At 47.6% G+C, this 10,599-nt stretch overlaps 1 protein-coding gene across 3 annotated transcripts in view; it reads right to left on the bottom strand.

Moving 5' to 3' along the window:
- LOC146035382 (uncharacterized) overlaps positions 1-10,599 on the bottom strand; it is a 103,567-nt gene that overhangs the window by 91,699 nt on the left and 1,269 nt on the right. The gene's annotated exons all lie outside the window — the stretch shown is intronic.

Here is a 10,599-nt window from a genome sequence, read left to right as displayed (position 1 = left end):
TTAGACGGGGGGAATCCCCCCGGAGCGACTCGGCGGCCGTCACCACATCACCCGCCACCCCGTGGAGCTCCACATCACCCGCCACCCCGTGGCACTCTGCCTCTGGTGTCTTGTCTTGAGGAAGGGCACTGCATTGCCCGAAACGTCGACATACTAACTGATGACATGATGACGTAAGATAAAGACTGTTTTATTTTTTCAAAGAAAAGTCTGGTGAGTTCTCCTTCTTTTTACAAATTATATTGGTGGCGTGGACTGTGTTGCATGGACCTGGAGCCTGGGATCGATACCCCAGCATGTGTTAACAAGTGGATTGTGAGTGCCATTCGCCCACAAGTGTATATTACAGGTTGAGTATCCCGTATCCAAAATGCTCGGGACCAGGAGAATTTTGGATAACGGATTATTCCGTATTTCGGAATATTTTAATATTTCAATGATGTATTTTGAAATATCTTGCATTTATGCTGTATAAACACATAATATACACACAAATATATTTTATTACCACATAAAATACACACAAATATATTTTAATTGTTCAAAAAACAAGGTTTCAAAACGTGAAACAAAATGTGTGTACTATCTCAGCACTGAATTTGAATGCCAAGCAATCATTGTCTTGTACATATATAGTGCCAGTTACATATCATGTCCCCAGTGATGCTGTTACAAATGTCCCCAGTGAGTTTTTAGCAAAAAAAAAAAAAAATTTTCACTTTCTGGAATGTCCGTATTTCGGAATAATTCGGATAACGGATATTCGGATACGGGATACTCGACCTGTATTATTATTATTGTGTATATATATATATATATATATAAATATATATAGATATATATAGATATATATCTATATATATCTATATATATATAGATATATATATATATCTATATATATAGATATTTATATATATAATTGGGAGACAGGGCGGCACTCCACCCAAAAACAATATTACACCGGTGCCAGGTCCATAAGAGTGAAATGCAGTACACTTACCCCCCCAGTTGAAGGAGCTCTGCCAGTTGATCTCCCCTGATGACAACTGGCAGAGCCCAGTAGAAACAGCTGTCGGGACAGCTGCTGTTTGCATTTGTTGCACATGAAATAAACCCCTTTTTTTCTTCATCTACTCGCTGTGTGCTGGTCTGGACTCCTTCAACTGGGGGGGTAAGTGTACTATATATATATTATATATATATATATACTAGGTGATTCATCGCGCCCTACGGGCGCTCTTCACACCGTCGTAAGGGGCTGCGCCCCCTTAATTTGTGAACATTTGTATATGAGAAATATGGTTAGAATTGTATGTAAGATGGCCTGTATTGCAACTTGAGTTATAGGTGAAATGTGTTAAATAGAGAGCATATGATGTGGAAGGGGGTGTGTATTGTTTTGTTTAATTAAAAAGTGGTCACAGAGTAAGATGTACATTGATAGTGTGGATGGTACAATGACATTTGTGGGTGTGGGGGGGGGGCTGTGTGTGCATGTTGTTTAGGTGTGTGTGTGCAATAGTATAGTAGGGTGTTTCTGAGTCAGCAGCTCCCCACTGGCGGAGGTCACGACACAGGAAAACAGGAGGCTGGGTAGTGATAGGGGTATGTGGGCATAAGGGGGCCTAAAGAGGAGGGTGGGAGATACTGTGCAGCTTCTGCCAGTGGGTGAGGGTCCAGCGTGGCAGTACAGGAGTACAGGATGGTGGCCCTTAGTCAGTGTCTCCTCCTACTGGGTGGGAGTTCGGGTGGATGAGAGCAGGAAGCTGGGCTATGAGGCATGATAGGGGCATGTGGGCAAAACAGCGTCAGCGACTCTCCAGTGGTGGGAGTTACGGTTCAGGAGAGCAGGAAGCTGGGTAGTGATAGGGGTGTGTGAGTATACGGGGGACTAAAGAGGGGCTTAGGGGTGCCGTGAATTGCGGGGAGGGGGCGCGGGGGGTGCCGTGAATCAAGGGAGGGAGGGGGCGGGGGCCCGCAAAGCGCGGGAGGGGGCGTGAATTGCGCAATGGGGGGTTGCGAATCGCGGGAGGGGGGCACGGGGCGCGATGAATCACCTAGTTGGTTATATATTCTTGTAGAAGGATGGTAGGATGTTGCTGTCATTCAGAATGCATTTACATAAACAGTAATAGTAGCAGTAAAAGATCTGACTTAAAACACCTGCAGTAAAACAGAACAGGTGTTATATATTATACAAAGAATTGGTTGACGTGCACATAGTTCATAGTTGTCACTGGAAAAAAATTGCTACACAAAAAAATCAACACAGAAAGTTCAACACATGTAAATGTTGACATAAGTGTGGCACTTCATCGGTGTCCATGTCGACACATGAGAATGAATATTAAAACATTGAAAAAAAGAAAAATAAATCTTCAAAAACTCATGTCAACCTTTTTCATTGTCGACCATAGCCGTGCATGTGCCATTTAATCCTGGGGTTGCCGTGAATCGCGCGCGGGGGTGGGGAGGGGAGGGAGGAGGTGAGGGGTGTCCGCGAATCACGGGAGGAGGGGTCGTGGGTGGATGCCATGAATTGCGGGAGGGGGGGTCGCGGGGGGGCATGTGGGTGCCGCGAATCGTGGGAGGGGGGGGGGCGCGTGAATCGCAGGAGGGTGGATCGCGGGGGGGTTGCCGCAATGACAGGAGGGGGGGTCAGGGGTGGGGAATCGCGGTTGGGGGGGTCGTGGGGGGCACAGTGAACCTCGCGAGGGGGGCCAGGGGGTTGGCGCAAATCGCGGGAGGTCGCGGGGTGCCGCGAATCGCGGGAGTCACCGGGGGTGCCGCGAATTGCGGGGGGTGTGCTGCAAATCGCGGGAGGGGGGTTGCGGCGGGTGCCGCGAATCGCCACAAGAAAGGTCAACACATGTAATTGTTGACATAAGTGTGGCACTTCATTGGTGTCCATGTCGACACATGAGAATGAATATGAAAACATTGAAAAAGTGAAAAATAAATCTTGTCAACCTTTTTCATTGTCGACCATAGCCATGTCAGTGTTTTGCATGTGCCATTTAATCGTGGGGATGCCGTGAATGGGGGGGGGGGGGGGGGAGGTGCATACCCAACATGACCCTCTCCAGGAGGGACACATTGCTCTGTTTCTGGACTTTCTTCTTAATTTATGGATTACCATCACCTGTGCTTAAACACCTTTCTTATCAATTACCCTGTTTAAAACAGGTGATGACAATCCTAAATTAAGATGGAAGTCCACAAACAGAGCATTCTGTCCCTCCTGGAGAGGGTCATGTTGGGAGGTATGTGGGGCGCTCACCTGGTGTGTCTGGTGAGTAGCTGTGTCTTTGCTGGGTAACATGAGGAGGCAGAGGGTGTCTGGCACTGTGCATACCTCCCAACATGACCTATGCCAGGAGGGACACAATGCTCTGCCGTTGGACTTTCTTCCTAATGTATGATTACCTCCATCTGTGTTGAACAGGTTAATTGATAGGAGAGGTGCTTCAACACAGGTGATGGCAATCATACATTAAAAGGAAAGTGCAGGAGCAGAGCATTGTGTCCCTCACTGGGCTGGTTCTCTGTCATGTGAGTCAGAGGCTCCACCCAGCGTTACAGCTTCAGACACACTTTGAGTGACAGATGTAGCCAAATATATAAGAGATATATATATATATATATATATATATATATATATAACAGGGCTTGACAAATTTTTTAAAATCTAGGAGCCAGCATGAAAGTGTAGGAGCCAGACAAACTAAAAATAGGGGCAGTGCGCGCCGAAGGCGTGGATATTTTTTTTACAATGCAATGCCTATTACACATGTCACACACCCATTACATGTTATTCCACATGCCATAATGCCCATTACACATTCTACAAAACACCGGCATGCCCATTACATATAATACCACACGCTGTAACGCTTAGTACATATAATGTCACATAAGTGCCGCTTACCTACATGCTCATTGCTACAGGTTGCATGCTTGATGCCAGGGCAAACATGCCCTTGTGCCCAGGGGTAAAACATGCCCTTGTGCCCAGGGGTAAACATGCCCTTGTGCCCAGGGGTAAACATGCCCTTGTGCCCAGGGGTAAACATGCCCTTGTGCCCAGGGGTAAACATGCCCTTGTGCCCAGGGGTAAACATGCCCTTGTGCCCAGGGGTAAACATGCCCTTGTGCCCAGGGGTAAACATGCCCTTTGGCCCAGGGGTAAACATGCCCTTTGGCCCAGGGGTAATATGACCTTTTGCCCGGGGTTGCATGCTGGAATCCAGGCTTGTCCAGCAGCAAGAAGCGGTGGTGCCCCGGAGAGCAGAGGTGCGGCTGCCAGTAGAGGTGCGGAAGCGGGGCTGGGGGAAAGACCCCTGTTAGTGGTAGTAGCGCGGTCTCCCTCGCTGATCCACACAGCGGGAGAATCAGGAGGCGTAGCGCTCTGCGGGGACTCGGTGCCCGGCGCAGGATGACGCACTACAGGGAAGAAAGGTCAGAGGTCTCAGCCTCAGACCTCCCTGATTGGATGAGGCAGCGGCTGCGCTGGGGACTTCTATTGGCTGCGGCAGGAGTCAGGACCAAGTATTTTAAAACTGTGTTCTGCTGCCGCTGTGCTGCCGCTGCTGCGAACACGGGGAGGGGGGTGTGGATCAGGGACCGCGCTCGCGCTGCTGCTGGCCTGACAGGACGGGGGAGGGGGTGGTCGGGCTGCCGACGACCAGATTCTGCTTCCTCCCTCCCTGCTAAAAATCTGGTCGCCAGGAAGCAGAATCTGGTCGCCGTGGCGACCTGGCGACCGGTATTTGTCGAGCCCTGATATATAATAATGATGATATATTGCTGCATTTAAATTAATACATTGGTGGCAGTGGGCAGAAAAATATAAACATTGGTGGCCAGTGTGTTTAGCTGGGCAGACAACACTGCTGTCTGCTCAGTGTTGTCCAGGGTGGGGGGCGAGGCGAGCCGGGTGTTTAGCCTGGCCGGAGAGCAGTAGCAGCCTGCGGGCCAGACGGAGCCTGGTGATGAGCGCAGGGTAAGTATGACAGGCGAGGGGGCGGCTTGGGCAGCGGGGTGGTCCACCGGGCTGAAAGTGGTTCATCTTTCAGCCCGGCAGGTATATACACACATGGTGATGATGAATGAAAAACCATCCATCATCGCCTCATCTGCTGGTAAAACCAGCAGATGAACCACTTTCCTAGCGATGATGCGGGAGCGTGCATCATCGCTAGTGGGCAATCTCTGGGCCATACACACTAGGCGATTTTGAGCCAAAGATCGCTCAAAACGGCTGTTTTGAGCGATTTTCAGCTGAAAATCGTCAAGTGTGTATGGGCCTTTAGGGTTGTTTGCATCAGCCCGATATACTGTATAGCAGTTTTTTAAAGCAGCCCTCCGCAGACTTAGAAAGTAAATAAAACTCTGTCCTTTATTAGGAAGTCTTATGCGGTTTTGGGGCGTACCCCCATCTTCAGGGACAAGCAGACAACTCAACAGTGAATAGACCACACTTACCTACAGTACATACACATACAACAATAACCAAGGACCATCAAGACATAGTTAAAATATATTACTCACCAGGGATGTAACTATAGCACCGCAACCCCGCCACCACAGGGGGCGCTGTGCATGTGGGGTCGCCGGGGGCTGCGGTGCTATAGTTAAACCCCCCCTCAATCCCCCACAGACTTACCTATCGCGCTGGTCCCGGCGGCTCCGTTCTTCTGCTGAGGACCACCACAAAATGGCCGCCCCCATATAGCACACAGTTCTCTGAAACTGTCTGCTGTATGGGGGCGGCCATTTTCTGGTGGTCCTCAGCAGAAGAACGGAGCTGCCGGGACCAGCGCGATAGGTAAGGCTGTGGGGGATTGAGGGGGGGTTTGCATGGGCGGTGGGGTAGGGGTGCTCGGCGGGCGGCGATGGGGGGGGGCGCCCAAAACGTAGCTACGCCACTGTTACTCACACCTGTAGTACTCAGGTCAGGTGTATGCATCGTTCACTAGACCGCGCGGCAGCTCCGTGTCTCTCAGAAGTGAAATAATTGTAAGAAGCCGGCTCGGTGCTTAGCAAATGAATGTAAACAAAGTAGCGCTCACTACTACAGACAGCCTGCAAGCTGCGTCACTAGTGCACCCATTAATGACATCAAGGCTTTGTTGCACTCGCCCCGCTGTCTGAGTCCGGACTCATGCTAATGACTGTCGGGGTCCCGACGGCATGCTAATGACTGTCGGGGTCCCGACTGTCAGGACCATATATCACACCCAAGGGCCAGACACACTAAGCTTCAAAAGTGATAAAATGGAGAGTGATAAAAAGTCAGCCAATCAGCTCCTACCTGCCAAGTCACAGACTGTGTTTGAAAAATGTCAGGCAGCAGCTTATTGGTTGGTTGGATATCACTCTCTATTTTATCACTTTTGAAGCTTAGTAGATCTCCCCCTATGGGAGTGATTCAGGTTTACTAGGTCCCCTGCAAATTTGCTGTGGAGACCGATGTATCGGTGAATATACGCATGTGCAGGCCCGATGTACGAACGCCTTCGGCAACTATTACAGTCATCGAGCCGTTCGCACACAGCGGGGCGGGTAGTTGGCGGGCAGGGGGCTGTTGCACTGGGACATGCGCACGCAGGCATTACTGGGCACTTCACCATAACAATTAAAAAGTTAGAACTGTTAATGGTGTTGGTGCTAAATTAGAATGCAACTTAATGACAGAGATACAAGAACCGCTACTGATTAAGATTCACTGTTGTGAGGTACACACAAATAAGGAATACCGTGCCCGAAGCATGGCGAGCGCAGTGTGCCATGCGATGGGAAGCGGTGCTACGTTTCAGTGTCCATGTCGACTGTGTCGACATCCGGGACAAATAGTGCAAAACCAAATGTTGACCTTTTATATAGAAACATATATAGAATTTTTGACTGTCGACCTTCCCCTTGTCGACCTAATGATTGTTGACCTAATGACCCTGTCAACCTAACCCATGTCAACCTTCAGTCATGTCGATCTTCGGTACTTGTGTAGTATCACGGCTCCCACGATGGGCATCATATAGGAAAAAATCGCATCGCATCGCATGCCATCGCATGCGATACGATGCGATGCGATGTGATGCCATTTTTCACAGAAATCATTGACATGTGTTAAAATCATGTTAAATGCACCCCAAAGGGCATTTGTTACTGTACCACCCCCACTATGAACGCCAACCCGAAGCGTGGCGAGCGCAGCGAGCCCGCGAGGGGCGGCCTAACGTGTCCTATGACCTTTTCATACCCCCACTATCCACGTTGGCGTGGAGTTGAGAATAGAAAGTGTGGCGAGTGTAGCGAGCCACCGAGCCCGAAGCGTGGCGAGCGCAGCGAGCCCTGCGAGGGGACACGGATAGCTGTGAATCCCGCGAGGGGACACGGATACCTGTGAAGGTATCCGCGTCCCCTCGCGGGGCTCACTGCGCTCGCCACGCTACGGGCTCGGTGGCTCGCTACACTCGCCACACTTTCTATTCTCAACTCCACGCCGACGTGGATAGTGGGGGTATGAAAAGGTCGTAGGACGCGTACCGCCGCCGCTCGCCACGCTTCGGGTTGGCATTCATAGTGGGGGTGGTACAGTGTGAAAAAAGACATTTGGGGTGCATTTAACATGTTTGCTAATAATTTAAATGCATTTGGATGCATTTGTGATAAAAATCGCATGCCATCGCATAGCATCGCATGGCATGCGATGCGATGGCATGCGGATTTTACAACAAATCCATACAAAACCCGGTAAAATCGCATCGCATCGCATGCCACTACATGTGGCATGCGATGGCATGCGATGGGAGCCGTGATAGTATACAAGTACCGATCTTCTGGCATGTCGACCTTCAGTCATGTCGACCTTAATGGATATCGATCTAGTGGTGTCGACCCATCTTGTCGACCTAGTTGCTGTCTATCCAGTGATCCATACCCGATTCATGTATAAATAATAATAATGGATTATACATTAGACATATACTTCTCCATAAAAGATTATTGCTCAAATTACAAAGTCTAGAGCACTCCACCTCCCCATATATTCAGCAGTAGGGATGGGACATCGAAAGAAAACATCAGTTAAATGATGTTTTTCAACATTGGTTACAAAACATCACATATACCTAAAAATTGGTACTCTGAAGCCGATGTTAACCAATGTTAACCGATGTTTCCATATTTTATTAATAAACTGCCTACTTAAGCATATAATACACCAATAAACTTCTGAAATGATAAATAATCCTTCTATTAAGTTTATCTTATTGGTGGCTAAGGGCTGCATTTATCAACTAATATTTGCAGCTAAATCCCCGAAAACACACGTTTTCGGGGGTTAACCGCAAATATTAAGTATCCCCCTAATGTATCACAGGGGACCGCAGCAGGAATCTCCGATCCCTGCTGCGATCCCCCCCCTGCAGCGCCGCCGGCTGCATCCCCCATAGATTTCTATGGGGAATGCGAAGCTGCCCGATGTATTAACATCGGGCAGCCCGGCTTCGCACCCCTGGGCTATCACCATTCTGATATTGCGATAGCCCATTGTAGTTGTAGCCTACACATCACACTGCCCGAGCAGTGCAGTCAGCGGGGGGGAGGGGGGGGCAGCGAATAAACACGCATGCGAAGACCCCCCGGCTTCCGGATCCAGGCATCGCAGGGACAGGCTCCTTTCGGAGCCCTGTCCCTGCGCACAGCAGGTAATATATTTGGACGAAATTATCGCATTTTACAATGCGATACTGGGCGGTAATATTCCGCCCAGGTCGCATTGTAAATGCGATCAATGATAAATGGGGGCCTTAGAGTTTACACACACATTGGATAAATTATTCATGTTATGTGGTAACTAAAATTTGTTACGGAGGTGAAAAAAATGAAGCATTAACTAACAAAACTTTATTGCAACAACTCACAGCAGCTCACAATCTGCTATTTTTAAATATTTTTAAGGTACTTCCTCATCTTTACGGCCACTGCTTACGCCAGTTACGTTAGCCGCTACGTGAATCGCGATTGTCCCCTCACTATTGCTCCACCATCTTTCAGGCTACGTGGCTCACTGTGCTTCGCTTGCCACAACATTACTAAAGGTAATAGATGGTGGCGTGGACCCCGAAAATAACCCTCGCGGCTCGCTATATGCTATGTAAGTTCCGTAGCGTAAGCGGTGGCCGCAAAGATGAGGAAGTAACATTTTTAACTTGATTTTTAACAGTAGCAACAGGCTAATAACTTAAGTTGAACATAGAAAATAACAAAAAACTGTCCATACAATGCAAAATAGAACATACTGTACCTTAATATTTGTTGCAATATTAGGAGTATACTATACAGTAGCTTTAATGTTCTCACTTCCTCTTTAGTTAATCTTTTTTTCTCTCTCAACTGAAGTCTGTATCATCACCACACAGATGCACTAAGCTTCAAAAGTGATAAAATGGAGAGTGATAAGCCACCATCCAATCAGCTCCTGCCTCACATTTATTAAACACAGTCTGTGACTTGGCAGGTAGGAGCTGATTGGCTGGTGGTTTATCACTCTCCATTTTATAACTTTTGAAGCTTACTGCATCTGGCCCAGTGTGGGTTACTGTTTTGTATGTTTTTTAAGTTGTCTATGAATATAAAAGTGAGTGAGCTTGCTGCCGAAAGCAGTGACAGCACCACACAGTGACACACACAAAAAAAACATTGGAAAATTGAGAAATCTAGCGATGTTGAGGAAACATTGGATCCTTAACATTACAGGGTTAAACATCGAACATTGAAAGCATAAATTCGATGTTACCGATTAAACATCATATGATTACCCATCCCTATTCAGCAGTCAATTTGCATATAGCAGGTTACCACATGGGGGTTCCCAAAGCTGTCCGACCTGATAGTGTTAATTCTGTCAGGCCCAACAGCTTTGGGATCACCCCATTATTATTCTTTATGTACATGAATGAGTAGCGACCAAAATTGCCTAAAAAAAAAAAAAATTTTTTATATATATATATATATATATGTATATATATATATATATATATATATATATATATATATATATATATATATATAGAAGGACGTGAGGAGGCACTCCAAAAACATCCAATGTTAGATGTGTAAATGATGCTGAACGGTCCGGTGCCCTCCTGGCTAGGCCTTGGCTGGGTGCCAAATATGTAGAGGGGGGTTGGCGGCACTCGGAAATAAAGAGCAGACCACACGGGTATTACCAACGTTTCTGTGCCAATCTGGCACTTTTATCAAGGTGCAGGACCCTTGGCACCTTGATAAAAGTGCCAGATTGGCACAGAAACATTGATAATACCCGTGTGATCTGCTCTTTATTTCCGAGTGCCGCCAACCCCCCTCTATATATATATATATATATATATATATATATATATATAGTGTCCATGTAACTCAGACCACAATCCAAAGAGGCCATATATATCCAAGGAGATAAAGAGCGCACTCACCAGACTTGAATTAAAACTTCAAACTTTTATTTGATCCATTAAAAATTCCACAAGGCAAGGTCGACGTTTCGGGTCATCGCATGACCCTTTTTCAAGACAACAGACGCCTGGATCCCTG

This window comes from Crinia signifera, chromosome 9, assembly GCF_055691185.1.
Source record: "Crinia signifera chromosome 9, ASM5569118v1, whole genome shotgun sequence".
Classification (NCBI taxonomy): Eukaryota; Metazoa; Chordata; class Amphibia; order Anura; family Myobatrachidae; genus Crinia; species Crinia signifera.
The sequence above is the reverse complement of the archived record's forward strand: the minus strand, read 5'-3'. Positions and strand labels throughout refer to the sequence as shown.